The sequence below is a fragment of the Hemiscyllium ocellatum genome, chromosome 18, assembly GCF_020745735.1.
Source record: "Hemiscyllium ocellatum isolate sHemOce1 chromosome 18, sHemOce1.pat.X.cur, whole genome shotgun sequence".
NCBI lineage: Eukaryota > Metazoa > Chordata > Chondrichthyes > Orectolobiformes > Hemiscylliidae > Hemiscyllium > Hemiscyllium ocellatum.
In genome coordinates this window covers 16,659,855-16,687,060 of record NC_083418.1, presented here as the reverse complement: position 1 = coordinate 16,687,060, position 27,206 = coordinate 16,659,855, and the positions used below count along the sequence as shown (strand labels likewise).

General features: G+C 44.0%; 1 protein-coding gene across 4 annotated transcripts in view; it reads right to left on the bottom strand.

Moving 5' to 3' along the window:
- The window catches only part of LOC132824140 (tetraspanin-18-like), a 186,531-nt gene that overhangs the window by 80,611 nt on the left and 78,714 nt on the right, over positions 1 to 27,206 (bottom strand). The window lies entirely within an intron of this gene.

Sequence of the window (27,206 nt, the reverse complement as noted above, 5' to 3'; positions counted from 1 at the left end):
ACAAACCCAGGCCCTTAGTTTCTTAACTTTCATAACTTTAAGTAGGAAACAGCAGGAATGCAATTACGTCAGCCCTCTATCCCCAGCTCCACCACACTGGGACAACATCATTCCCAAATGAATGTGATCATCGTTACAATTCCTTCTGGTGCCCTACTGCACTTACTGTAGGAGACTGCGATGGTCCCCTGCTGAAATTCAGGATCATCAGCTGGATGAGACCGGTACTTGGTACAGACCAAATCAGAATATCTGACAGCTTGTCGATTATTTGGTGAGAGATATTCACACTCTCAATTCCTTGGCTCTGGCTGTCATTTTACAGATACAAAAGCAAATAGTTTGGATGTCCCACAAATTAAAGCTGGTTTTCAAGCCGGACATTGGTTTTATTTATACTCGTATACTTTTACTTATAGCATAACTTACCATGTTTCATACTCCTTCATCTTTGGTCTTAAATACAGTAAAGATTCCACTGAGGCAAACGATGCCAGTAAGTATAGGTGATGTCTTTCAGAAAAAGATGGATCAGTATATGAAGGAGAAAGATATAGAAGAATATATGGATAAAGTTAGTTTAAAGGTGGCTCCTCTGGGTTTATAACAGCAGCCATCTGGACTGCATGGTCTGTTTCTAGGTTCAATATAAATCTAATAATATATGTTTGTGTAAAATTGAAGTACAGAAATATTGGTCAGTGAAATATTGGAAAATTGCATACTGTTCTGGTCAACACATTACCAGATGCTTTGGAGAGGGTACAGAAACATTTCACCTGGATGTTGCCTGGTACGGGGATTTTAGCTATGAAGACAGGTTGGATAGATTGGGTTTGTTTTCACCAGAACTCAGGAAGGTGAGAGGCGACCTGCTTGAGGTTTGTAAGGTTGTGAATGGCATGGATTGAGTGGAAACTATGAGGCTTATTCCTAGGGTGGAGGGGTCAATTATTAGGGGACACAGGTTCAAGGTGCAAGGGGGGATGTTTAAAAGAGATGTGTGAGGCAAGTTTTCCACACAAAGGGTGGTGAGTGCCTGGGTCACATTACCAGAGGAGGTGGTGGAAGCAGACCCAATAGCAGCATTCAGGAAGCACCTGGACAAATACAGGAATAGGAAGGGAATAGAGGGATACAGATCCTGTAAGTGAAGACAGGCTTAATATAAAAGGTACAGGCTTGGAGGGCCGAAGGGCCTGTTCCTGTGCTGTACTGTTCTTTGCTCTTCTTTGTTCTATAAAAGCTTTGCAAAAGTGATAGTTTTTAAGAAAGGATTTCAGGGCTGCTGTGAAAGAGAGAATGAGAAAGAATGGCAGGGCTGGAGGGGATCCAATAATTAAAGGGAGGACACAGAAATGATCAAAAAAGCATGTAAAGAAATTAAAATTTGAAGGAAGTTCCAAAGATATCATCTCATGGAAGACAGAGAGAACTAACCTGAACTGCTCAAAGGTAGAAGACAGAGGGTGGTGGTGGAGGGTTCTTTTTCAGTCTGGAGGCCTGTGACCAGTGGAGTGCCACAAGGATCGGTGCTGGGTCCACTAATTTTGTCATTTATATATGATGATGTGAAAATAGGAGATACAGTTAGTAAGTTCACAGATGAAACCAAAATTGGAGGTGTAGTGGATAGCGAAGAAGGTTACCTCAGATTACAATAAGATTTTGATCAAATGGACAGAGGTGTGGCAGATGGAGTTTAATTTAAATAAATGTGAGGTGCTGCATTTTGGGAAAGCAAACCTTATCAGGACTTATACACTTAATGGTAAGGTCCTAGGGAGTGTTGCTGAACAAAGAGACCTTGGAGTGCAGGTTCATAACTCCTCGAATGTAGAATTGCAGGTAGATAGGATAGTGAAGAAGGCGCTTGGTAAATTTCCTTTATTAGTCAGAGTATTGAGTATAGGAGTTGGGAGGTCATGTTTAGATTAGATTAGAATCTCTGCAGTGTAAAAACAGGACCATTGGCCCGACAAGTCCACACCGACCCTCCAAAGAGCAATTCACCCAGTCCCATTTCCCTCTGACCTCATGCACCTAACACTGTGGGCAATTTAGCATGGTCAATTCACCTGACCTGCACATCTTTGGATTGTGGGAGGAAACCAGAGCACCCGGAGGAAACCCACGCAGACACAGGGAGAATGTGCAAACACTACACTGGCAGTCTCCCCAGGCTGGAATCCAACCTGGGTCCCTGGTGCCGTGCTAACGACTGAGCCACTGTGCCACCCCTCTGTGTGAAAAAGTTGCCCCTTAGGTCTATTTTATATCTTTTTCCTCTCACCCTAGACCTATGCCCTCTAGTTCTGGACTCCCCGACTCCAGTGAAAATACTTTGTCTATTGACCCTATCCATGCCCCTCATGATTTTATAATCCTCTATAAGGTTACTCCTCAGCCTCCGACACTCCAGGAGAGTGTTGCAGCTGTACAGGACATTGGTTAGGCCACTGTTGGAATATTGCATGCAATTCTGGTCTCCCTCCTATCGGAAAGATGTTGTGAAACTTGGAAGGGTTCCGAAAAGATTTACAAGGATGTTGCCAGGGTTGGAGGATTTGAGCTATAGGGAGAGGCTGAACAGGCTGGGTCTGTTTTCCCTGGAGCATCGGAGGCTGAGGTTTATAAAATCTTATAGAGCCCCATGAGGGGCTTGGATAGGATAAATAGACAAAGTTTTTTCCCTGGGGTGGGGAAATCCAGCACTAGAGGGCATAGGTTTAGGGTGAGAGGGGAAAGATATAAAAGGGACCTAAGGGGCAGCTTTTTCACACAGAGGGTGATACGTGTATGGAATGAGCTGCCAGAGGAAGTGGTGGTACATTTGCAACATTTAAAAGGCATTTGGATGGGTATATGAATATGAAGGGTTTAGAGGGATATGGACCAAGTGCTGGCAGGTGGGACTAGATTCATTTAGGATATCTGGTTGGCATGGACGGGTTGGATCAAAGGTCCTGTTTCCCTGCTGAACATCTCTATGACTCTATATAATGGAGTGAGGCTTTCGGTGGATTTGAAGATCTTCATTCCATTTTTTTTTGCACACGACTAACATTTATTGTCTGTTCCTAGTTGCCCTTGAGAAGATTGTGATGACGTGACTTCTATGAGAATTAGACCTACAATACTATTTGGGAGAGAATTCCAGGACTTTGACCCAGGGACACTGAAAGGAAGGCAGTATATTTCCAAATCAGGGTGGTGAGTGGCTTGGAGGGGAACTTTCAAGTTCTCATGTTCCCGTGTATCTGCGCTGCTTATAATAAAATGTGCCGAGTACAGTTGGAGCTACACTCGTTCCAGGAAATGGGAATTATTCCATCACATGCCACAGACTTAAACTCTGTAGATGGTGAACAGGCTTTGGGGAGACAGGATTCTAAGATTCCAACCTGCTGAGTTTCTGGTCAATAATCCAGAGAATGTTGATAATAGAGGATTCAGCAATGATAATCCCATTGAATTTCAAGGGGCAACAGTTAAATTCTTTCTTATTTGAGCTGGTCATTGTCTGGCACTAACAACCGAAGTCTGGATATTGTTCAGATCTTGCAATATTTGAATAATGGACTACTTCAGTATCAGAGGAGTTATAAATGGGGCTTCAGCAAACATCATAGTTCAAATCATATTTTTGTACAAAGCAAAATTAGTTCACACCCAGGGATGAAATGAAAGATTAGCTTAACTTCGCCTAAGTATATTTTACTGAAGTGATGGGTTTCAGAACAGTATCCTCAGCAAATGAATTGATGCTGGTGACAGATTCCGCTGTGGCCATCTCGACAATACTGGGTGCTGAGTGCAAACTGAACATTTTCAACACACAATTCTCCAGCCATTAACTTGGAAGAGCTTGGTCAAATCAGGACATTGCACCATTTGTAGGGACAGATGCTCGCTTCTACATTGTTACTAACACATTGAATGAAACAAACACCTTGTGTTGTATGACATTAGGAATTATATCCCTGTTCCTTCAGGGTCACTCAGTCAAAATGCTGGAACTCCCTCCCTAACAGCATTGTGAGGTCTGTACACTCAAATGACTGTGGTGGTTTACAAGGGCAGCTCATTACCAACTTCTCCAGAACAGTAACCGGTGACATAGCCAACAACAACCACATCCCAAACCTGAAGCAATAAAGTGTGACATCTTCTTGAATAAATGATAAGTTTCGTCATTTAACTGCACACAAATGCATCAACAATGAAGGAACTACAGAGGTTTATAAAATCACAGAGGCACGGTGAACAGCAAAGGTGTTTTCCCGAAGGTGGAGGAGGTCAATTAGGAGTCATATTTTGAAGGTGAGAGGAGAAAGATTAAAAAGGACATGAGGGGTTAATTTTTTTTTGCAGGGAGTGGTTCGTGTGTGGAATGAGCTTCTAAAGAGGTGGTGGCTGTGGGCACAGGTACAATGTTTGAATGACATATGGATAAATATATGAATAATAAATGTTTGGAGGAATATGGGCCAAACTCAGGTAGGTGGGACTGGTTTAATATGGGAACATGGTCGACATGGATTACTTGAACCGAAGGGTCTGTTTCTGTGCTGTATGACTCTATAATTGAGGACTCCTCAAAAGCAAGTCTCAAGGATCTGATAAAGCAACTCATGGGAAGAAAGGGAAAATGGTCACCAAGGTGACTGAATATCGGACATAGAGAATGATGATGAAGGATTGTTTCTGTGGTTGAAGGAAGGTATGGAGTGGTGCTTCCTGGAGTTGCTTCTGAGCTTGCGGTTTTTCTTGGTTTAAGCACAATATTTTATCCTCTCCCAATCATGGCTTTGAAGGCATTGGATCATAAATACAACATGTGGCTGACCAAGTGCCTACCTGTCTGCTCTGAGCTATCTCTCATTACCTGGGCTGTGGTGAGCTATTGGGCAGCCTGCACATCCTTTCGGCCTATTGAAAACCTTAAGTGGCTAACTCATGGCCACGTTAAGTTTCTTAACTCACCTCCATTACATTTGCTCACAATATGGTGAGACCCCAACAGAAACGTTCATTGGGTGGGCTGGTATCGGGCCAAGAGGGGTTTGGGGGAATGGCAGGGTGAGGATTTAATTCCTCCTTTTGTGGTCCATTGGAGACATAAAGCCTCAAAAGGGTCTTACTCCTGGCCTTTCAGACCCTTCACGTTCCTCCATGGGGCCTGCCATCATACTGGATGCCCAACATGGGTAAATCCTTCATCTTCAGGCACTAGCTTCAGTCACTGCAATGGCCACTGCTGAAACCCTGGTGTTATAGAGTCATAGAGATGTACAGTGTGGAAATCAGACCTTTCGGTCCAACCCGTCCATGCCGACCAGATATCCCAACCCAATCTAATCCCACCTGCCAGCACCCGGCCCATATCCCTCCAAACCCTTCCTATTCGTATACCCATCCAAATGCCTTTTAAATGTTGCAATTGGACCAGCCTCCACCACATCCTCTGGCAGATCATTCCATTTACATTACCCCCCTTTCCCCTGTCACAAGACAGAACATTTCATCACAAAACAAGCAATGAGGCTTAGACACTAATGCAGCAACCTGTCAGACAGTAAGTAACAAAACCAAACCCACTTTCACTGCCCAGGTCGAGCATTTGTTACATGTGTCCACGCTGTGTAGATACTTTCCTCACTAACCCATTCAGGGATGTTAATACCCAGCTCGGGAACAGATGGAACTCCAACCCAGGTCCTAAAGGCAGGGACACTACCACAAGAGCCCCTTCCTCGCATTGTAAGCTCTGCACTGCATGAAAGATCATAAAGGTGCATCCTTACTGACACTCCAAGCATACGTTACTTTTCGAGCTAACTACTGCAAACCGTTCAGCTCCAACTTGGGCAGTTCTCTCACCCAGTTTGTCTGTCAGATAGACAGAGGGAAAATGCCAATTCCTCTAAATTTGTGAAGTCAGAATGACCAAGCTGACAATCACAGAGCCTTCAATTAGTTCCCATCCTTAAACCAGATCCCAAATTGTATATCTCATTACTCAGTTTGGAAAATATTAACATTAAAAGAGAACCATCATTACTGATGACTTTAGCTTCTTACCAATGCTTGGCCAATGCACTGTCTCGCACTAAAAAAAATTTCTACTTGTTTTTGAAGTTAGAGGAATTTGGGAAAATGTTCATTTTCACAAGTGCTATCATTCATTGAGCAATAAATGAAGAGTTTAAATTGCTATGGCAAACAATGCAGTTTTATAACTGCTGGGGACTGTCAGTTGATTTTCGCACAACAGAAATGTTATAAAGAAATGCAGTCAGTTTAGGCAGTGCAGGTAAATAGCAAACAGTATAGTGTGCACTGACTAATGCATGTCTGAAAGTGTTTACATTTCAATGTCCACATGTGACTATACTGATTCATGTATACATTACTGTTTATAGTAAGTGCCTGTAGGCAGGAATGGAAGCATATGTGTCTGTATGTATGAATTTTGGTGTGAAATGTTCTACATTGAATATATCTCAGTCTGCTGAACAAATCATGTATTAACTCCATTTTAAGGACAAATAGGCTATTGACTGACCAGAAAACTCCTTGTGTTACGAATATGCTGTGTTCCTATGTTTTAGGAATATAACTTTCAGTTTGCAAATTTGAATTTTTAACTGTAAGAAACAAAAATACCCGAGTTGAATAATTCTAAATCAGAGGGTGATTGATGTCTGTTGAATAAAGACAGAGCTGGAATGGGACAGCATTTAACAATGGTGACCCCTTCTGAATGGTGAGAGAGAATAGGAAATAAGTTGTGCAGTGGGGTGCCCTTTGGTTGCAGCTGGAACTGTGAGGTTTCTCCCAGTCAGCTTGGGAGTAGCTTGGAAACAGGCTGTTTCTTCCGACTCCTTCAGATGGAACAACCTCTTGCTGCATTCTTGACTGAGAGCCCAAACATCCATTAGTCTGTTGAACCAACTGTGCCCAAATGAAAACATTGTTTGATTGGCGTCTTTTCCTCTTGCAATCTATTCTGCAAAATGTTATTGACACAATATAAAGAGATGTTAGCGTTCATAGTTTCTGCTGTCGGATATTTTAAGGTCAGGATAGGGCGGCATTAAATGGAGATTTTTAAAGAAGTAGCAAGTTATAAATGGGTTTTTAATAAATTCACTAAATGTAAAATTGTTACTATAGCATTGATTGATATACTGTGCAGAATAAAATGTTTGATAGTCTGGAATAGAGCACATAAGGGGCCACTGGAGGTCATAGGTTGGTGAGTAGACATGAATGAGACTCTTTGCACTTATCCTTTGAAAGCTTCCCTCACCCAGACTACGGTCCACACCTCTAAGGGGTAGCAAACTCCCCCCACAATGCCCTGAAATGCTGGCCCTACTCCAGAAAGTTACGGGATAGAAGGAAGATTCAATCCCTGTAATGGGAGCAGTCAGGTTAGGAATGCACTGTGTCGTACACCAGCCCACACTGTGCTCCCACACTGATGAACACTGAGGGCATCAGGAAAGGGAATCCTGGAATCCAGGGCTGGTTCACAGGCACGATCTGCTCTTCCATAGGGGGGTGAGGAGCTGAGTATCAGGACTACCACCTGCCCTGACTCATGAGAGGAGTTTCTCTCTTGGAATGAGAGGGAGGCAGGTATTGAAGGAGTTGGAGGTGGGTAGTGCAGCTACTACAGTATGTGTAGGTGGAGAGGTGACCAAATGAGTAATAGGGCAGTTGAGGCAGTAGGGTTAGTGTAGTTCGAGGAGGTAACAGTGAGGGTGGGAAGATATTGACAGCAATAATAAGAGTGGGAGGGCACTAGCCTCGGTGGGAGGTGGGTACAGTAGCAGAGATAGAGTGAGTGTGAGCTATCAAAGAGAAGATGGTGCCACTTTGTTGCTAGGTAAGGTAGATCATTGGGAGAAAGTGAGGACTGCAGATGCTGTAGATCAGAGCTGAAAATGTGTTGCTGGAAAAGCGCCACAGGTCAGGCAGCATCCAAGGAGCAGGAGATTCGATGTTTCGGGCATGAGTCTCGTCGATTCTCCTGCTCCTTGGATGCTACCTGACCTGCGAGGTTAATCATTGACCCACTTCCTACATTTCTGTGAGAGAGGGAAGCCACGTCGATATTGTCATTGATATATCGGAGAAAGAGTGATGGGTGGGGGCTGAAATAGAACTGGAACAAGGAACGTTCCACGTACCCAACAAAGAGACAGGTATAACTGGTCTGACCTGTAGAATGTGAGAGGACTTAAAGGCGAAGTTGTTCGGGGGAGAACGAGCTAGGCCACATGGGGGAGGGTGGCGGTGAAGGAGGACAGCTCAGGCCTCTGCTCCAGGAAGAAGTGGAGAACCCTGAGACCACTCCTTTCTCTGTCCAAATGTTTTTGGTCTCTACTTCCACCCATCAGTTCTGAGGAACAGTTACTGGACCCAAAACATTAACTCTGATTTCCCTCCACAGATGCTGCCAGACCTGCTGAGATTTCCCATCAAATTCTGTTCTGTTTAGAAGATTCAGCCCATTGTTCAGAAAAAGTCAAGGTGAGGTTTGATGGTCCAGGTTACAATGGAGTACAGCTAGAGTACAATGACAAAATATAGTCACCACTGTTTCTAACAATGACAGATCTTCAAGAAATGTGGATAAAATTTAACGGAATGGCACCAAGGATGAAGGAACGCAGGCATTTCAGCCAACTGTAGAAACTTGGATTAGTTTGCCTTTAGCATTGACATTTCAGGGGAAAATCAAATGCCATAAAAAGTAATAAAACAGGTGTGGAAGCTGGAAGGTGGGTAGGCTGTCATGACCTTCCTGGGCGGGTACCAGGCCGGGCTGTCCTAGAGGTGGTCGAAAGGTGTGTCAGGGTGGACCGAGCGCCGGAGGGTACGTAGGGGCTGGCTGCCTTACAGTGGCCGGAAGGTGGGAGGGACGGGGGGCTTGCCAGGTCTGTATTGTATGCACCGTTTATGTAACTGGATTGGCTTTTTATATACAATTGTCATTGTTGCTGTTTTGTCATAATGTGAAACTGGGGTTTGAGGTTTGTCCTCACTTCCCTGTAAACTGGTTGAACGTTAGGGTTTGGGACCTGGCTTTGCCATTCCTCTCCCTCATAAAATTGCTGTTTCTCTGTATACAGCTGTAAATGTTAACTGTTTTTGTAGACTCTTTTGTAATTGTTTAATAAAATATACAGGAATAAAATTAAAAATGTGTGGTAATAAAATATAAATAAAGGCATAGAATATAAAAGCGAGTGAGAAACCTTTATAAAACGTAGATTCATTCTCGAATATCATCACCAACGCTGGACATTAGGATAATAGAATCCCTACTGTGTGGAAACAGGGCCATTAGGCCCAACAAGTCCACACTGACCCTCCCAAGAGTAACCCACCCCCACCCTACAATTACCCCCGACTAACGCACCTAATCTACACATCCCTGAAGACTATGGACAACCATAGCATGACCAATTCACCTAACCTGCATAATTTTGGATTGTGGGAGGAAACCCACGCAGACAGGGGGAGAATGTGCAAACTCCTCGCAGACAGTCATCCGAGGCTGGAATCAAACTCAGGTCTCTGGCGCCGTGAGGCAGCACTGCTAAGCACTGAGCCACTGTGCCGACCATAAAGGATTTAAGAAAGATTCACCTGATGACGAACTACAGTTGCATCATTAGATTAGAGGAGCTTTCAAAAGACTTGTAAAAATTTCCAAAATAGCGGGGAGTTGGACAGAATATACATGGGGCAATTGTTTCCATTGGTGGAAAGGTTGAGATGCAAAGGGTGCAGATCGAAGGTGAATGGTAAAACCTTGAGTGCTTTTCTTTTTTTCCATAACATTTCCTTGGATTCTGGAAAGCACTGCCTGAGAGTGTGGTGGAAGCAAATGGCTTTCAAGTGGGAATTGGATCACTGGCTGAAGAGAAACCAAATTGCAGGGGGACAGGTAATGGAGGTACATTTTCTCAGTGACTCTTGAGGACAGCTATCACAAACATGATGGACCAATTGGCCTCCTTCTGAACTGTAGTGGAGGGCAAGTGTCTCACATATTCCTGAAGCCATATATTCCTGTACTTCCTGCACAAAGACAATAACGTACAGCCGTCCAAGTTTCTTTACTACGTAGAAACTAATGGACCATACATTTGCATGGAACTCTATAATGAAGATAACGTGTATGTAGCACCTCAGCTCTGTCCATGGTTCAATGCTGCTGATATGAGACCTTTTGCAAGTTCTGGTTCGAGGTCACTTCTGAATTTTTAACTTGACTGCTTCTCTCCATGGATATCGATGATACTTTGCAATATTTTGAACTTTGGTTTCAACTCACTAGATGTCAACCCCATTCAGAGAGGTTAATGTGGACCTGCAAGTATTTTGAGTAGACGCTTGCAATCACTAGAGGGTGCTTGGACTCCAGATCTAGCGACAGGGCAATGGGAACGAGTTCCCATGGATGTTGGCTGCATTTAGTGGTGACTGATCACACAGAAGCCAAGGAAGTATATATAGTTTCACCCAGTTTGTCACATTAATGACAGATCTACTAGGGAAAAGCTATGGTCTCTGTGGCGATTGGAACAAGGTCGTAGAGTCAGAGAGTCATAGAGATGTACAGCATGGAAACAGACCCTTCAGTCTAACCTGTCCACACCGATCAGATATCCCAACCCAATCAAGTCCCACCTGCCAGCACCAGGCCCATATCCCTCCAACCCCTTCCTATTCATAAACCCATCCAAATGCCTCTGAAATGTTACAATTGTACCAGCCTCCACCACTTCCTCTGGCAGTTCATTCCATACACGTACCATCCTCTACGTGAAAAAGTTGCCCCTTAGGTCTCTTTTATATCTTTCTCCTCTTACCCTAAACCTATGCCCTCTAGTTCTGGACTCCCTGATTCAAGGAAAAGACTTTGTCTATTTATCCTATCCATGCCCCTCATAATTTTGTAAACCTCTATAAGGTCACCCCTCAGCCTCCGACGCTCCAGGGAAAACAGCCCCAGCCTGTTCAGCTTCTCCCTGTAGCTCAAATCCTCCAACCCTGGCAACATCCTTGTAAATCTTTTCTGAACCCTTTCAAGTTTCACAACATCTTTCCGAAAGGACGGAGACAAGAATTGCACACAATATTCCAACAGTGGCCTAACCAATGTCCTGTACAGCCGCAACATAACCTCCAAACTCCTGTACTCGATACTCTGACCAATAAAGGAAAGCATACCAAACGCCTTCTTCACTATCCTATCTACCTGCGACTCCACTTTCAAGGAGCTATGAACCTGCACTCCAAGGTCTCTTTGTTTAGCAACACTCCCTAGGACCTTACCATTAAGTGTATAAATCCTGCTAAGATTTGCTTTCCCAAAATGCAGCACCTCGCATTTATCTGAATAAAACTCCATCTGCCACTTCTCAGCCCATTGGCCCATTTGGTCCAGATCCTGTTGTAATCTGAGGTAACCCTCTTCACTGTACACTACACCTCCAATTTTGGTGTCATCTGCAAACTTACTAACTGTGCCTCTTATGCTCACATCCAAATCATTTACGTAAATTACAAAAAGTAGAGGACCCAGCACCGATCCTTGTGGCACTAGGATCCACCACCACCCTCTGTCTTCTACCTTTGAGCCAGTTCTGTATCCAAATGGCTAGTTCTCCCTGTATTCCATGAGATCTAACCTTACTAATCAGTCTCCCATGGGGAACCTTGTCAAACGCCTTACTGAAGTCCATATAGATCACATCTACTGCTCTGCCCTCATCAATCCTCTTTGTTATTTCTTCAAAAAACTCAATCAAGTTTGTGAGACATGATTTCCCACGCACAAAGCCATGTTGACTATCCCTAATCAGTCCTTGCCTTTCCAAATACATGTACATCCTGTCCCTCAGGATTCCCTCCAACACTTCAACAACTTGTCCACCACCGACGTCAGGCTCACTGGTCTATTGTTCCCTGGCTTGTCTTTACCGCCCATCTTAAACAGTGGCATCACGTTAGCCAACCTCCAGTCTTCTGGCACCTCTCCTGTGACAATCGATGATACAAATATCTCAGAAAGAGGCCCAGCAATCACCTCTCTAGCTTCCCACAGAGTTCTCAGGTACACCTGATCAGATCCTGGGGATTTATCCACTTTTACCCGTTTCAGGACATCCAGCACTTCCTCCTCTGTAATCTGGACATTTTGCAAGATATCACCATCTATTTCCCTACAGTCTATACCTTCCATATCCTTTTCCACAGTAAATACTGATGCAAAATACTCATTTAGTATCTCCCCCATTTTCTGCGGCTCCACACGAAGGCCGCCTTGTTGATCTTTGAGGGGCCCTATTCTCTCCCTAGTTACCCTTTTGTCCTTAATGTATTTGTAAAAACCCTTTGGATTCTCCTTAATTCTATTTGCCAAAGCTATTTCACGTCCCCTTTTTGCCCTCCTGATTTCCCTCTTAAGTATACTCCTACTTCCTTTATACTCTTTTAAGGATTCACTCGATCTATCCTGTCTATACCTGACATATGCTTCCTTCTTTTTTCTTAACCAAGCCCTCAATTTCTTTAGTCATCCAGCATTCCCTATACCTACCAGCCTTCCCTTTCACTCTGACAGGAATATACTTTCTCTATTATTCTCGTTATCTCATTTTTGAAGGCTTCCCATTTTCCAGCCGTCCCTTTACCCGCAAACATCTGCCTCCAATCAGCTTTCAAAAGTTCATGCCTAATACTGTCAAAATTGGCCTTTCTCCAATTTAGAACTTCAACTTTTAGATCTGGTCTATCCTTTTCCATCACTATTTTAAAACAAATAGAATTATGGTCGCTGGCCCCAAAGTGCTCCCCCACTGACACCTTAGTCAGCCAGAGAGACCTCACAGAATATGAGTTCCTTGATTGGGGCTTTAATCAGAGAGTCCTGGCTGACAGATATAGACAGGACTGTCAGGGGCTTTCCTCAGTTTAAGAGCTGGCTTAGTGCTAGCTGGGTGAGTGCCGTGTATTACTCACATATTAAAAAAGGGGGAATTGGTGACGGGATACGGACCTCTGTGGAGTAATTTCAGCCTCCATTTTACACTCAATACAAAGCAGATCCATGCCAAATTGACGGATTTACAGGCAAACTGTAAAATAGTCAAGCAGTATAAAGTGAGTCTGGTTTCCTCAATATTCCAAGACAGACGCCCCTTTCGAAGGGAGCGTTAAGTGTTTCGGCAGAGTTTGGACGAGTAACTGATCGCTGGAGACCAGGCGGCCTTGGACTCACTCATGCAGAACCTATATTTCTTTTGTTCTTCAACACCCCACACTATCACAAGGCTTCCTGCACAAAAATCTCAGGGATTCGGAAACTAGTGGGCGGCACGGTGGCACAGTGGTTAGCACTGCTGCCTCACAGCACCTGTAGACCCGGGTTCAATTCCCGACTCAGGTGACTGACTGTGTGGAGTTTGCACGTTCTCCCCGTGTCTGCGTGGGTTTCCTCCGGGTGCTCCGGTTTCCTCCCACAGTCCAAAGATGTGCAGGTCAGGTGAATTGGCCAAGCTAAATTGCCCGTAGTGTTAGGTAAGGGGTAAATGTAGGGGTATGGGTGGGTTGCGCTTCGGCGGGTCGGTGTGGACTTGTTGGGCCGAAGGGCCTGTTTCCACTCTGTAAGTCTAATCTAATCTAATCTATTCGGCTGGTCAAAAAGAGGGTTTGAAAATCTTTGCAGCACAGGGCACTTTACAGAAATAAAGGGAGAGGTCCCAGGGAATCAGAAACCAATTTGTCATTCATTCGGGAATGAATATTAAAACACAGCATTGTATCTGCCATGCTGGTTGCCACTTGACTGCGAGAACAATTCAAAATCGATACTAATTTACTGACACAGTCTATGAAAATAGCTGCTTATTAGACAGTGGAAACATGCAGGAGGCTGGGAAAACACAGCAAGCCAGGCAGCATCAGGAGGTGGAGAAGTTGATATTTTAGGTATAACCCTTCTTTTAAGAATGGGTGGGTGAGGGGGGAGGTGGGGGGGAGAAGTGTGGGAGGTTGGGGGAGCTGCAGATAAAGGGGAGGAGGGAAGGGTTATGGGTGCGGAGAGGGCCGGAATGGTGATATGTGAATACAGGTGGTCGGTACCACCTGGGTGGTGGATGGGAGGGATGAATCCAGTTGGAAGGAAGGGTCGATAGGAGGAGTAGAAGGGAGGGGGAGGGGCTGGAAAGTGGGTCAGGGGATGGGAAGGGAGGTTATTTGAAACTGAAGATCTCAATGTTGAGTCCTCCGGGCTGTAGGCTGGCCAGGCAGAAAATGAGGTGTTGTTCCTCCAATTTGTGGTTCATTGTGGCAATGGAGGAGGCCGGGATCAACATGCTGGAAAGGGAATGGGAAGGGGAATTAACACGGGCAGTGACTGGGAGGTCTGGTTGGCCCCTGAGGGACCGGCTGAGATGCTTGGCGAACAGTTCCATAAGTTTACGTTTGGTCTCCCTGATGTAGAGAAGACCACATCGGGAGCACCAGGTGCAGTACCCTAGGTTGTTGGAGAGGCACCTGAAAGGACTGTTTGGGGCCCTGGATGAAGGTGAGGGAGGTGGTATACCAGCAAGTTTTGCATTTTTTCCGGTTGCAGGGGAAGGTACCTGGGTGTTTGGGGGGGTGGGGTAGTTCGGTGGGAAGAGTGGCGTGAAGCGAGGATTGTCGAAGGCCTTTGTGGAAGGCAGTTGGGGTAGTGAGGGGAAAATGTTCTTGGTGATGGGGTCTAGTTTGTGTTGGTGGAAGTGTTTAAAGATGATTAGTTGGATGTGGAGATTGATGGGGTGGTAGGTGAGGACAAGGGGAACCCTGTCTTTATTGGAGGGAGGGCTGCGTTTACAGCAGGGGAGCAGAGAATGGAGGAGGTGCGGTGGAGGGCTCTCTGGCTGAGAGAGGGAGTGGAAGAGTACGTTGTCCAAATAGGTGGACATCTGGGATGCTTGAGAGTGGAATGTCTCCTCATCAAACCAGATGCGATTGAGACGGAGGAATTGGCAAAACCAGATAGAGGTTTTTGCAGGATACAGGGTGGGAGGAGGTGCAGTCAAGGTGGTTATGGGAGTCTATGTGTTTATAGTAAATGTCAATCCCTAAACTGTTACTGGCGATGGAAATAGAGAGGTCAAGAAAGGGGAAGGAGGTGTTAAAGATGCAAAATCTGCTGACACACCACCCCCCTCCCCTCCATCCAGGACCCCAAAACAGCCCTTCCAGGTGAGATAGAGGCTCACCGGTCTCTGTTCCAACCAAGTTTACTTCATCAGGTGCTCCCGGATGTGGTCTTCTCTACGTCGGGGAGACCAAAGTTAAACTTAGGGAATGGTTCGCCGAGCATCTCAGCCAGGCCCTTAGGGGGCTGACCGGACCTCCCAGTCACCACCCATTTTAATTCCCTTTCTCAGTCCCTTCCTGACATGTCCATCCTTGGCCTCCTCCATTGCCACAATGAATCAGACCGCAAGTTGGAGGAACAACGCCTCATCTTCCGCTTGGGCAGTCTGCAGCTACTCAGCATTGAGTTCTCCAATTTCAGATAACCTTCCCACACTGCCCCTGAGTCCCTTCCCAGCCCCGCCTCCTCCTTTCCATTGGTTCTACCGACCCTTCCAGCTACAAACCAGCTTCATTCCTCCCACCAACCAACTGGGTCATACCCACCAACTGTATTCAGCTATCACTAGCTCACTGCTCCACCCCTTTCCCCACCCATAACTCCCACCCACCTCCCTCTTTAGCTGAATCTCCCCCTTCTCCCCATCCCCAGTCCTGAAGGAGACTTATACGTGAAATGTCAACTTCCCCACCTCCTGATACTGTGTTCTCCCAGCCTCCTGCTTGTCTAACGTGGATTGCAACATCTGCAGTTTTTTTTGGCTTTAACACTTATCAGACAGCAGCCCTCTCAACATCAAATAATACTTTTAAAATATAACACTAGAGGAACTCAATTCTTCCTGTGACATGGCAAATCTACCTTCCTTCATTTAAAACTTGCTACCAATTACGATTGTTACATGTTTGAGCTTCAGACCTATTTTGGTCTGTAGGCTACAGTTCGAAAAGGGTTTCTATCCAATATTGCAAAACCAACTTCAACGGCTCTCTTTGCTAGATTTACCATAAATGGTCATAAAATTTCAGACTGTTTTAACCCCTTCACCACCTTTGGCTTTCATTGCAATTGTCAAACCTCTCAATTTTATTTGGCTTGTTTCACGTCTGTTTCATGTTCTCCTCACTTGCAGTGCTCGTAATTTCAGATCGGCTATTCTGAGTTACTTCCAATTGCTTGTCTTGCGAAAGCATTTGAGCGATTAATTTCTGTCTTGAAGGAAAAGGATGTAGAGCTGTGCATTTTGCCACTACATGTCTGATCAAGAAATCTCAGCCACCTATTTTTGGCCGTTCAGTAAGTGGATCCAGGAGTAGAAAAGGAAGCGACAATATATTAGTGAGAATAAATGGAGGAAGCACATAAGTTGTTTAAGGTTTTCATTGATTTTTTTCTTTCACATATTCAGCACCCACCATTTCAGTGAAGTATGGAGAGAGTGCTGCCCTCTCATAGGTGCCATTTTTTTTCAGTTAAGAAACGAGGTGCCTTCATGGTTGGGTGAATAGATCCATGTCGAAGAAGATCTGAAAAGGTCACTCCAGAATCTTTATTCATTCTCCAACCACCGCTCCAAAGTGATTCTCCGCTCCATGAATATTAACCTTGTTTTCCCTTCTCATTGCTATTCTTCTAAGTTATCCTGGTGAGTGCAAGGCAAGACATTTCGACAAAATCTGTCTTTTTCCAGCAGTGTTCTACATAAGTTAATTATATTCTGACTTGTAACCAGAATGAGCCATCAAACAATTAGGGGTTTGCTCGTTAATTTCCTCTTTGTGATTACAAAAAGGAGAGAGAATTACAGCACAGGAACAGGCCCTTCGACCCATTCAGTCTGTCCCGATAATCATTCCCTAACTAAAACAAATCTTCTACCCTTATTTGGTCAATATCCCTTCATTCCTTCCCTACTCATGTAACCATCCAGATGTTTCTTAAATGTTGCCAACATGTCTGCTTCCACCACCTCTTCTGGCAGTGTGTTCCAGGTTCATACAGCTCTGCGTGCAAAACGTCCCTTGCACATCTCTCTGAAACTTTCCTCCTCTCTCTTGGAACCTGTGCCCCCTTGTAATTGAGACTTCAACCCAGGGAAAAAAGCCTTTGACTATCCACCCTATCTATGGCTCTCATAATTTTGTAGACCTCTATCAGGTCTCCTCTCAGCCACTGTCTTTCCAGACAGAACAATCTCAGTATTCTTAACCTTTCCTCATAGCCAATGCCCTCGAGACCAGGTAACATCCTGTTGAACCTTCTCTGCATTCTCTCCAAAGCTTCCATGTCCTTCTAGAAGCTTAAGAAAGTCTGCACACATCATTCCAATTGTGGCGTAACAAAGGTTTTTTTTCCACTGGAACATGGTTTGCCAAATCGTTTACTCCCTGGCCCAGCTGATGAAGGCAAGTATGCCATATGCCTTCTTAATCACCTTGGCCACCCTGTATTGTCACCTGCATGTCCAGATCCATCTGTATGCCAATGTTTGTAAGGGTTCTGCCAGTTACAGTATAATTCACACCTAAATTTGATCCTCCAAAATGCATCACCTTGCATTTGTCTGGATTAAACTCGATCCATCGTTTCAGTGCCCGAGTGGTCAATCTATCTATATCCTGTTGTATCCTTTCACAATCGTTGGCACTGTTAGCAACTCCACAATCTTTGTGTCATCTCCAAACTTACTAACAGCCTACCCACATTTTCTTCCACATCGTTTATATATACGACAAACAACAGAACACCTTGTGGAACACCATTAGTTACCAGTCTCCATTCTGAAAAACGCCTTTCCACTGCTACCCTCTGTCTTCTGTGACCCAGCCAGTTTTGCATCTATCCGCCTGGCTAATCCACCATTTTCTTTCAAATGTCCAAGTATCTTGTCCCTCAGTATTTTCTCGAGGAGCTTCCCAACTATAGAAGTCAGGCTCACTGGCCTATATTTCCTGGATTATCCCTGCTTCCTTTCTTAAGCAAGTGAACAATATTGGCTAATTTCCAGTCCTCTGGAATCTTACCTGTGGTCAAAGAGGATGTGAAGATATCTGCTAATACCCTAGCTATTTCTCCCCTTGCCTCTTGCTGCAACCTGGGATAGATCCCATCTGGTCCTGGGGACTTGTCTAACTTAATGCAATTTAGGATACCCAAAACCTCTTTCTTCCATACATTGATATTCTCTAGAGTATTCACACACTCATCCCTGACTTCAACATCAGTCATGTCCTTCTCCTTGGTGAATACCGATATAAACTACTCACTAAAGGATCTCTTGATCTATGCTTTGTTGTTTCTCTGATTACCTAGGGGAGGTGAAAGTCTGGTGTTATTGTCAGACATATTGATACAATGAGTCAGGTAAAGTTCTGGAGACCGGAGTTTGACTAGATTAGATTAGATTACTTTACAGTGTGGAAACAAGCCCTTCCGCCCAACAGGTCCTCACTGACCCTCCGAAGCGCAACCCACCCAGACCCATTCCCCTACATTTATCCCTCCACCTAACACTACGGGCAATTTAGCACGGCCAATTCACCTGGCCTGCATATTTTTGGACAGTGGGAGGAAACCAGAGCACCTGGAGGAAACCCACGCAGACACGGGGAGAATGTGCAAACTCCACACAGATAGTTGCCTGAGACGGGGATTGAACCCGGATCTCTGGCAATGTGAGGCAGCTGTGCTAAACACTGTGCCACCCAAGACAGATGGTGCAATTTGCATTCACAAAAATCTGGAATTAAGAGTCGAATGATGACCACAAAACATTATCAATTGTCAGGAAAAATCCATGTGGTTCAGTAATGACCTCCCCTTAGGGAAGGAAATCTGCCGTCCTTAACTGATCTGGCCTACATGTGACTCTAGTCCCACAGTTGACTCTCAAGTGTGTCTGAGTGATGAGGGGCAGGCAATAAATGTTGGCCTAACCAGCAAAACTCACATCTTTTGAATGAATTAAAAAAAAAGATTTACCCCCACTGGAAAGAGGTGAACTGTTCTTACAAATACTTTTTCTTGAGATTATTCTAGTCCACTGCCAACAGATACAGCCATAAAAACAGCAAAACCCCTTGTTGCGAACTAACAACATTTCATGGGGGTAAATCTCTTCTATACCTTAAGTGTTTGCCTTGAAACAATTGCTTCATTGCCTGGCACATTGTGCCAATTCCTATCCATTCAATGAACAAATCAGAAAGTGTTACATGGACAATGAGAACTGAGCAAACCACTTGAGTGACCCCTGACCCCGCACACTAAAAGCATGATGACTACCCCTTAGTTACAGAGTATATAGACACTGACAAACAGAAATAAACTCTTGAGCTCTCAAAGTTTCTCCATCTATCTGACTAGATTACGTTTTCCAAGACTCAACGGCATCCACGTGAAAGACCACAACTAATCATTAACCACTTTGCTTAATTCATGTATAAAAGCTGCTGTTGCTGAAGGTACTGTACATAATTGATGCCTCACAAACTCTCATCATTTGCCATTTCTCGAGCACTGAAGTAACACAACGAAAAGAAGCTGACATTTCCCACCCCATGAGAATTGGGCATCATTATGCTCAGAGTCTGTTCCTTTAACTAACAAGAGTCCAACGAGATCTGTTTCCCTGCCCTCTGTATCATGCTTATTTTGATCATGGCATGTGGACATGGGTGGAAAGCAGCAGTATTCATAGAATCACATCATCATTACAGTGCAGCAAGAGACTATTTGACCCCCCCATGTCAGTGCCGGCTCTCTGAGCATTCTGACCTGGTGCCCCACTTTCCTGATTTCTCCCCATAACCTTACACATAGTTTCTGTTATCTAATGCTCACCAGAATGCTTCAATTGAACCGCGTTTCTAGGCAGTGAAAAGTGAATACTAACCATTTGCTGTGTGATAAATAGCTTTCCACTCGGAATTGCTTCCTTTGCAAAACCCTTCAAAGCCACCTTTCTTCCTGAATCTCTTTACGAACAGAAATAGTTTGTTCCCACAGTCCAGACCCACATGATTTTGCAAGCTTCCATTAGATCTCCTCAACACCTATCAGCCTGTCCCTGTAGCTTAAATCCTCCAACCCTGGCAACATCCTTGTAAATCTTTTCTGAACCCTTTCAAGTTTCACAACATCTTTCCGATAGGAAGGAGACTAGAATTGCATGCAATATTCCAACAGTGGCCTAACCAATGTCCTGTACAGCCACAACATAATCTCCCAACTCATGAACTCAATACTCTGATCAATAAAGGAAAGCATACCAAACACCTTCTTCACTATCCTATCTACCTGTGACTCCACTTTCAAGGAGCTATGAACCTGCACTCCAAGGTCTCTTTGTTCAGCAACATTCCCTAGGACCTTACCATTAAGTGTATAAGTCCTGCTAAGATTTGCTTTCCCAAAATGCAGCACCTTGCATTTATCTGAATTAAACTCCATCTGCCACTTCTCAGCCCATTGGCCCATTTGGTCCAGATTCTGTTGTAATCTGAGGTAACTCTCTTTGCTGTCATCTGCAAACTTACTAACTGTACCTCTTATGCTCGCATCCAAATCATTTATGTAGATGACAAAAAGTAGAGGGCCCAGCACCGATCCTTGTGACACTCCACTGGTTACAGGCCTCCAGTCTGAAAAACAACCCTCCACCACCACCCTCTGTCTTCTACCTTCGAGCCAGTTCTGTATCCAAATGGCTATTCATTTTAAAATAATGATGGAAAAGGATAGACCAAACCTAAAATTTGAAGTCCTAAATTGAGAAACTCCACAAGGATCGGTGCTGTGCCCTCTACTTTTTGTCATTTACATAAATGATTTGGATTTGGACTCTATGGCTAGTTCTCCCTGTATTACATGAGATCTAACCTTGCTAATCAGTCTCCCATGGGGAACCTTGTGGAATGCTTTACTGAAGTCCATATAGATCACATCTACCACACTGCCCTCATCAATCTTCTTTGTTACTTCTTCAAAAAACTCAATCAAGTTTGTGAGACATGATTTCCCATGCACAAATCCATGTTGACTATCCCTAATCAGTCCTTGCCTTTCCAAATACATGTACATCCTCAGGATTTCCTCCAACAACTTGCCCACCAATAAGGTCAGGCTCACTGGTCTATAGTTCCCTGGCTTGTCTTTACCACCCTTCTTAAACAGTAGCACCATGTTTTCCAACCTCCAGTCTTCCAGCACCTCACCTGTAACTACCAATGAGAAAAATATCTCAGCAAGAGGCCGAGCAATCACTTCTCTAGCTTCCCACAGAGTTCTCGGGTACACCTGATCAGATTCTGGGGATTTATTCACCTTTAACCGTTTCAAGACATCCAGCACTTCCTCGTCTATAATATGGACATTTTGCAAGATGTCACCATCTATTTCCCTACAGTCTATATCTTCCATATCCTTTTCCACAGTAAATACTGATGCAAATAGTAGAGTTGGAATAATGTGTGCAATTACTGATGCAAATAGTAGAGTTGGAATAATGTGTGCAATTACTGATGCAAATAGTATCTCCTCCATTTTCTGTGGCTCCACACAAATGCCACCTCGCTGATCTTTGAGGGGCCCTATTCTCTCCCTAGTTACCCTTTTGTCCTTAACATATTTGTAAAAACTCTTTGGATTCTCTTTAATTCTATTTGCCAAAGCTATCTCATGTTCCCTTTTTGCCCTCCTGATTTCCCTCTTAAGTATACTTACTTCTTTTTCTTAACCAAAATGGTAAAGGTCCCGGAGAGTGTTGCTGAACAAAGAGACCTTGGAGTGCAGGTTCATAGCTCCTTGAATGTAGAATTGCAGGTGGATAGGATGTTGCAGCTGTACAGGACATTGGTTAGGCCACAGTTGGAATAATGTGTGCAATTCTGGTCTCCTTCCTATCGGAAAGATGTTGTGAAACTTGAAAGGGTTCATAAAAGATTTACAAGGATGTTGCCAGGATTTGTGGATTTGAGCTACAGGGAGAGGCTGAACAGGCTGGGGCTGTTTTGCCTGGAGCGTCCGAGGCTGGGGGCTGACCTTATAGAGATTTATAAAATCATGAGAGGCATGGATAGGATAAATAGACAAGGAATTTTCCCTAGGGTGGGAAGTCCAGAATTAGAGGGCATATGTTTAGAGTGAGAGGGGAAAGATTTGAAGGGACCTAAGGGGTAACTTTTTCATGCAGAGAGTGGTGTGCATATGGTATGAGCTACCAGAGGAAGTATTGGAGGCTGGTACAATTACAACATTTAAAAGGCATCTGGATAGTTTCATGAAGAGGAAAGATTTAGAGGGATATGAACCAAGTGCTGGCAACTGGGACTAGATTAGGTTGGGATATCTGGTCAGCATGGGCGAGTTGGACCGAAGGGTCTGTTTCTGTGCTGTACATCTCTAAGACTCTCTGAGTTGACCAGATGTATTTTTTGCAACAATTAACACTACTGAGCTAAACACTCAATTTCAGAGTTACTAACTGAATTTAAATTCCACCTAATGCCATGTTGGAATTTGAGTTCATATACACAGGCCAACAGCCTGAGCCTCTAGATAACTAGCCTAGTAATATTACCACTGTTGTATAAACAATCCTGATCCCTACCCCTTGTGCTGTATGAGGCAGTCTGCACTATTGCTCACCATGGGACCAGTTTGCTGCTGTCTTCCTTTTCTTTAGGGTTGGGTCCTACACATTGGCAACACATTTACCAATCATTGATTTCATTCGTTTACCATTTTCCTCTCGTGTGGTATAAATGATGGTGTTCCCATGAATTGATATTCATGCGAAGTGTCCTGACAAGTACAAGATGAAAAGTTTCAACAAAGAAAGTGTCTTTGGTTTAGCACCACTCAAGTTTGATAATTACTTTGTGTTCCAGTTGGTATCGACTTCCCTACCTCAAGATCAACTGGATTCTCAGGTAGTACGCTCCAGGTCCTAACCACTCATTGCACAGAAATAGTATTCCTAAACTTGCAGTTGCTTCTTCTGCCAGCCATTCAGTTCTCAACCCTCCCATCAATGGAAATAGTTTTCATCTATTAACGCTCTCTAGACCCTTCATGGTTCTGATTTCACTAAATATCTCAACTTTCTCTTCCCTGAAGAGAACAAGCCAGTTTCTCTTATTTATCTTTGTAACTGAAGTCCCCCTTCTCAGAATCATTTTTATAAATCTCTACACCCTCTCTAGCGCTTTCACATCCTTCCCAATGTGTGGTGCACAGAAACAGACACAGGTGACCCAATGTTTTCTAAAGGGTCATCTCAAAATCCTTGCTTTGGTACTCTGTGCTTTCAGTCATAAAGCCCATCATTATGTTTACCTTTTTAACCACCTTCACATTTATCCTCAGATTCCTCTGTTTCCCATCTTCTTTGGAATTGTGTCTTCTTGTTTATTGTCATGTTTTCCTACCAAAATGTAACATTGCACACTTCATATATTAAATTTCCTGCTGCATGTCCAGCCTTTTAATCAGTCTGTCGAGATCCTCTTGAAATTTATTGCTAGCCTCCTTGTATTCACAGCATTTCCATGTTTTGTATCATGGGCATATTTCGTAATTGTGTCTTGCACACCCAATATTATATAATTGCTATTAAGAAATACACATATGTACCAACCCTGGGATGCCCCAAAGTTATATCTTTCCCTGTACAAAAAACAGTTCTCGAGTCAGAGAGTCATGTAGCATAGAAGCAGGCCCTTCGGCCCAACCAGTCCATGTTGACCATAATCCCAAACTAGTACACCTGCCTCTGCTTGCTACATATCCCTTCAAACATTTCTTATTCATATACTTATCTAAATGTCTTTTACATGTTGTAACTGTACCCACATCTACCACTTTCTCTGAAATCCATTCCATACATGAACCACACTCTGCGTAAAAAAAATTGCTCCCATATCTTTTTTAAATCTTTCTCCTCTCATCTTGAAAATATAGTCAAGAAATTCTGAATCCTGGGGAAGAAAAACACCTGTCAATTACCTTATCTATAGCCCTCATGATTTTATAAACCTCTATAAGGTCACCCCTCGACCTCCTTCACTCCAGTGAGAAAAGTCCCATCCTATCCGGCCTCTCCCCATAACTCAATCCCTCCATTCCCAGCAACATCCTGGTAAACCTTCTCTGAACCTTGTTCAGCTTAATAATATCCTTCTTTTAACAAGGGTCACCGGAACTGGACACAGTACTCCAGAAGTGCCCTCACCAACACTCTGTACACCCTCAAGATGACATCCCAACACCTATACTCAACAGTCTCAGCAATGAAGGCAAGCACACTAGACACCTTCTTAACCACCTATCTATATGTGATGCAAACTTCCAAGAGTTATGTACCTGAACCCCCAGGTCTCTCTGTTCTACAACACTACTTCAGGACTGATTTTTAAGTGTGTAAGTCTTGCCCTTGTTAGTTTTACCAGGTGTTCACCATGACCTGTCACTTAGTTAAAAATCACACAACACCAGGTTACAGTCCAACAAGTTTATTTGGGCAGGAAGGTGGTTTGAAGTGCGTCTACTTCAACACCAGGAGCATCTGGAATAAGGTCGGTGAATTTTCAGCATGGTTGGAACCTGGGACTTTACTGTTGTAGCCATTTCACAGACATGGATAGAGCAGGGACAGGACGGGTTGTTGCAGATTCTGGGATTTAGATGTTTCAGTAAGAACAGAGAAGATGCTAAAAGAGGGGAAGATGTGGCATTGTTAGTCAAGGACCACATTACGGTGGAAGAAATAATGTTTGAGGACTCACCTACTGAGGTAGTATGGGCTGAGGTTAGAAACAAGAAAGGAGAGGTCACCCTGTTGGGAGTTTTCTATAGCCCTCCAAATAGTTCCAGAGATGTAGAGGAAAGGATAGCAAAGATGATTCTGGCTAGGAGCGAGGGTAATAGGGTAGTTGTTATGGGATACTTTAACTTTCCAAATATTTACTGGAAACTCTATAGCACAAGTATTTTAGATGGGTCAGTTTTTGTCCAATGTGTGCAGGACGGTTTTCTGACACAGTATATAGATAGGCCAACAAGGGGCGAGGCCACATTGGATTTGGGACTGGATAATGAACAAGGCCAGGTGTTAAATTTGGAGGGAGGTGAGCTCTTTGGTGATAGTGACCACAATTCAGTTACGTTTAGCTATTGAACGGGTGAGGTATATACCGCAGGGCAAGAGTTATAGCTGGGGTAAAGGGAATTATGATACGATTAGGTGAGATTTAGGATGCACAAGATGGGGAAGGAAACTTCAATGGGTGGGCATAATTGAAATGTGGAGCCTGTTCAAGGAATAGCTCCTGCTTGTCCTTGATAGGTATATATCTGTCAGGCAGGGAGGAAGTGGTTGAGCGAGGGAACTGTCGTTTACTAAAGAAGTTGAATCTCTTGTCAAGGGGAAGAAGGCAGCTTATATAAAGATGAGACATGAAGGCTCAGTTAGGGTGCTTGAGGGTTATAAGTTAGTCAGGAAGGACCTAAAGAGAGAGCTAAGAAGAGCCAGGAGAGGACATGAGAAGTCTTTGGCAGGTAGGGTCAAGGAAAACCCTAAAGCTTCCTATAAGTATGTACGGAATAAAAGAATGACAAGAGTAAGAGTAGGGCCAGTCAAGGACAGTAGTGGGAAGTTGTGCGTGGAATTCGAAGAGATAGCAGAGGCACTAAATGAATATTTTTCGTCAGTATTCATACTGGAGAAAGAAAATGTTGTCGAAGAGAATGCTGAGAGACAGGCTATTAGACTAGACGGGATTGAGATTCACAAGAGGTGGTGTTAGCAATCCTGGAAAGTGTGAAAATAGATAGGTCCCCTCGACCAGATGGGATTTATCCGAGGATCCTCTGGGAAATAAGGGAGGAGATTACAGAGCCTTTGGCTTTGATTTTTAGGTCGTCATTGTCTACAAGAAAACTGGAGGAGAGCAGATGTTGTCCCCTTGTTCAAGAAGGGGAGTAGAAACAACCCTGGTAATTATGGACCAGTGAGCCTTACTTCTGTTGTGGGCAAGGTTTTGGAATGGATTATAAGAGGTAGGATTTATAATCATCTAGAGGGGAATAATTTGATTAGGGATAGTCTACACACTTTTGTGAAGGGTGGGTCGTGACTCACAAATGTTAGTGAATTCTTTGAGAAGGTGACCAGATAGGTGGATGAGGGTAAAGCAATTGGTGGTTGATGGGAAATGTTCATCCTGGAGTTCAGTTACTAGTTGGGTACCACGAGGATATGTTTTGGGTCCACTGCTGTTTGTCCATTTTATAAATGAGCTGGATGAAGGCATGGAAGGATGGGTTAGTAAACTTGCACTAGTCGGTGGAGTTATGGACAGTATGAGAGGATGTTGCAGGTCACAGAGGGACACAGATAAGCTGCAGGGCTGGGCGGAGAGGTGGCGTTTAATGGAGTTTAATGTGGAAAAGTGTGAGGTGATTCTATGTGGAAGGAGTAACAGGAATACAGAGTACTGGGCTAATGGTAAGATTCTTGGTAGTGTGGACGAGCAGAGACATCTCAGTGTCCATGTGCAGGGATCCCTGAAAGTTGCCACCCAAATTGATTGAGTGTTGAGAAGGCAGATGATGTGTTAGCTTTATTGATAGAGAGATTGAGTTTCAGACCCATGAGGTCATGTTGCTGCTGTATTAAACTCTGGTGCAGCCACACTTGGAGTGTTGTGTACAGTTCTGGTTGCCGCATTATAGGAAGGACGTAGAAGCATGGGAAAGAGTGCAGAGGAGATTTACCAGAATGTTGCCTGGTATGGAGGGTAGGTCTTATGAGGAAAGGCTGAGGGACTTGAGGCTGTCTCCATTGGAGAGAAGAAGGTTAAGAGGTGACCTAATGAGGCATACAAGATGATCAGATAGGGTGGACAGTGAGAGCCTTTTTCCTCGGATGGTGATGGCTAGCATGAAGGGTACATAGCGTTAAATTGAGGGGTGACAGATATAGGACAGATGCCAGAGGTAGTTTCTTTACTCAGAGAGTAGTAAG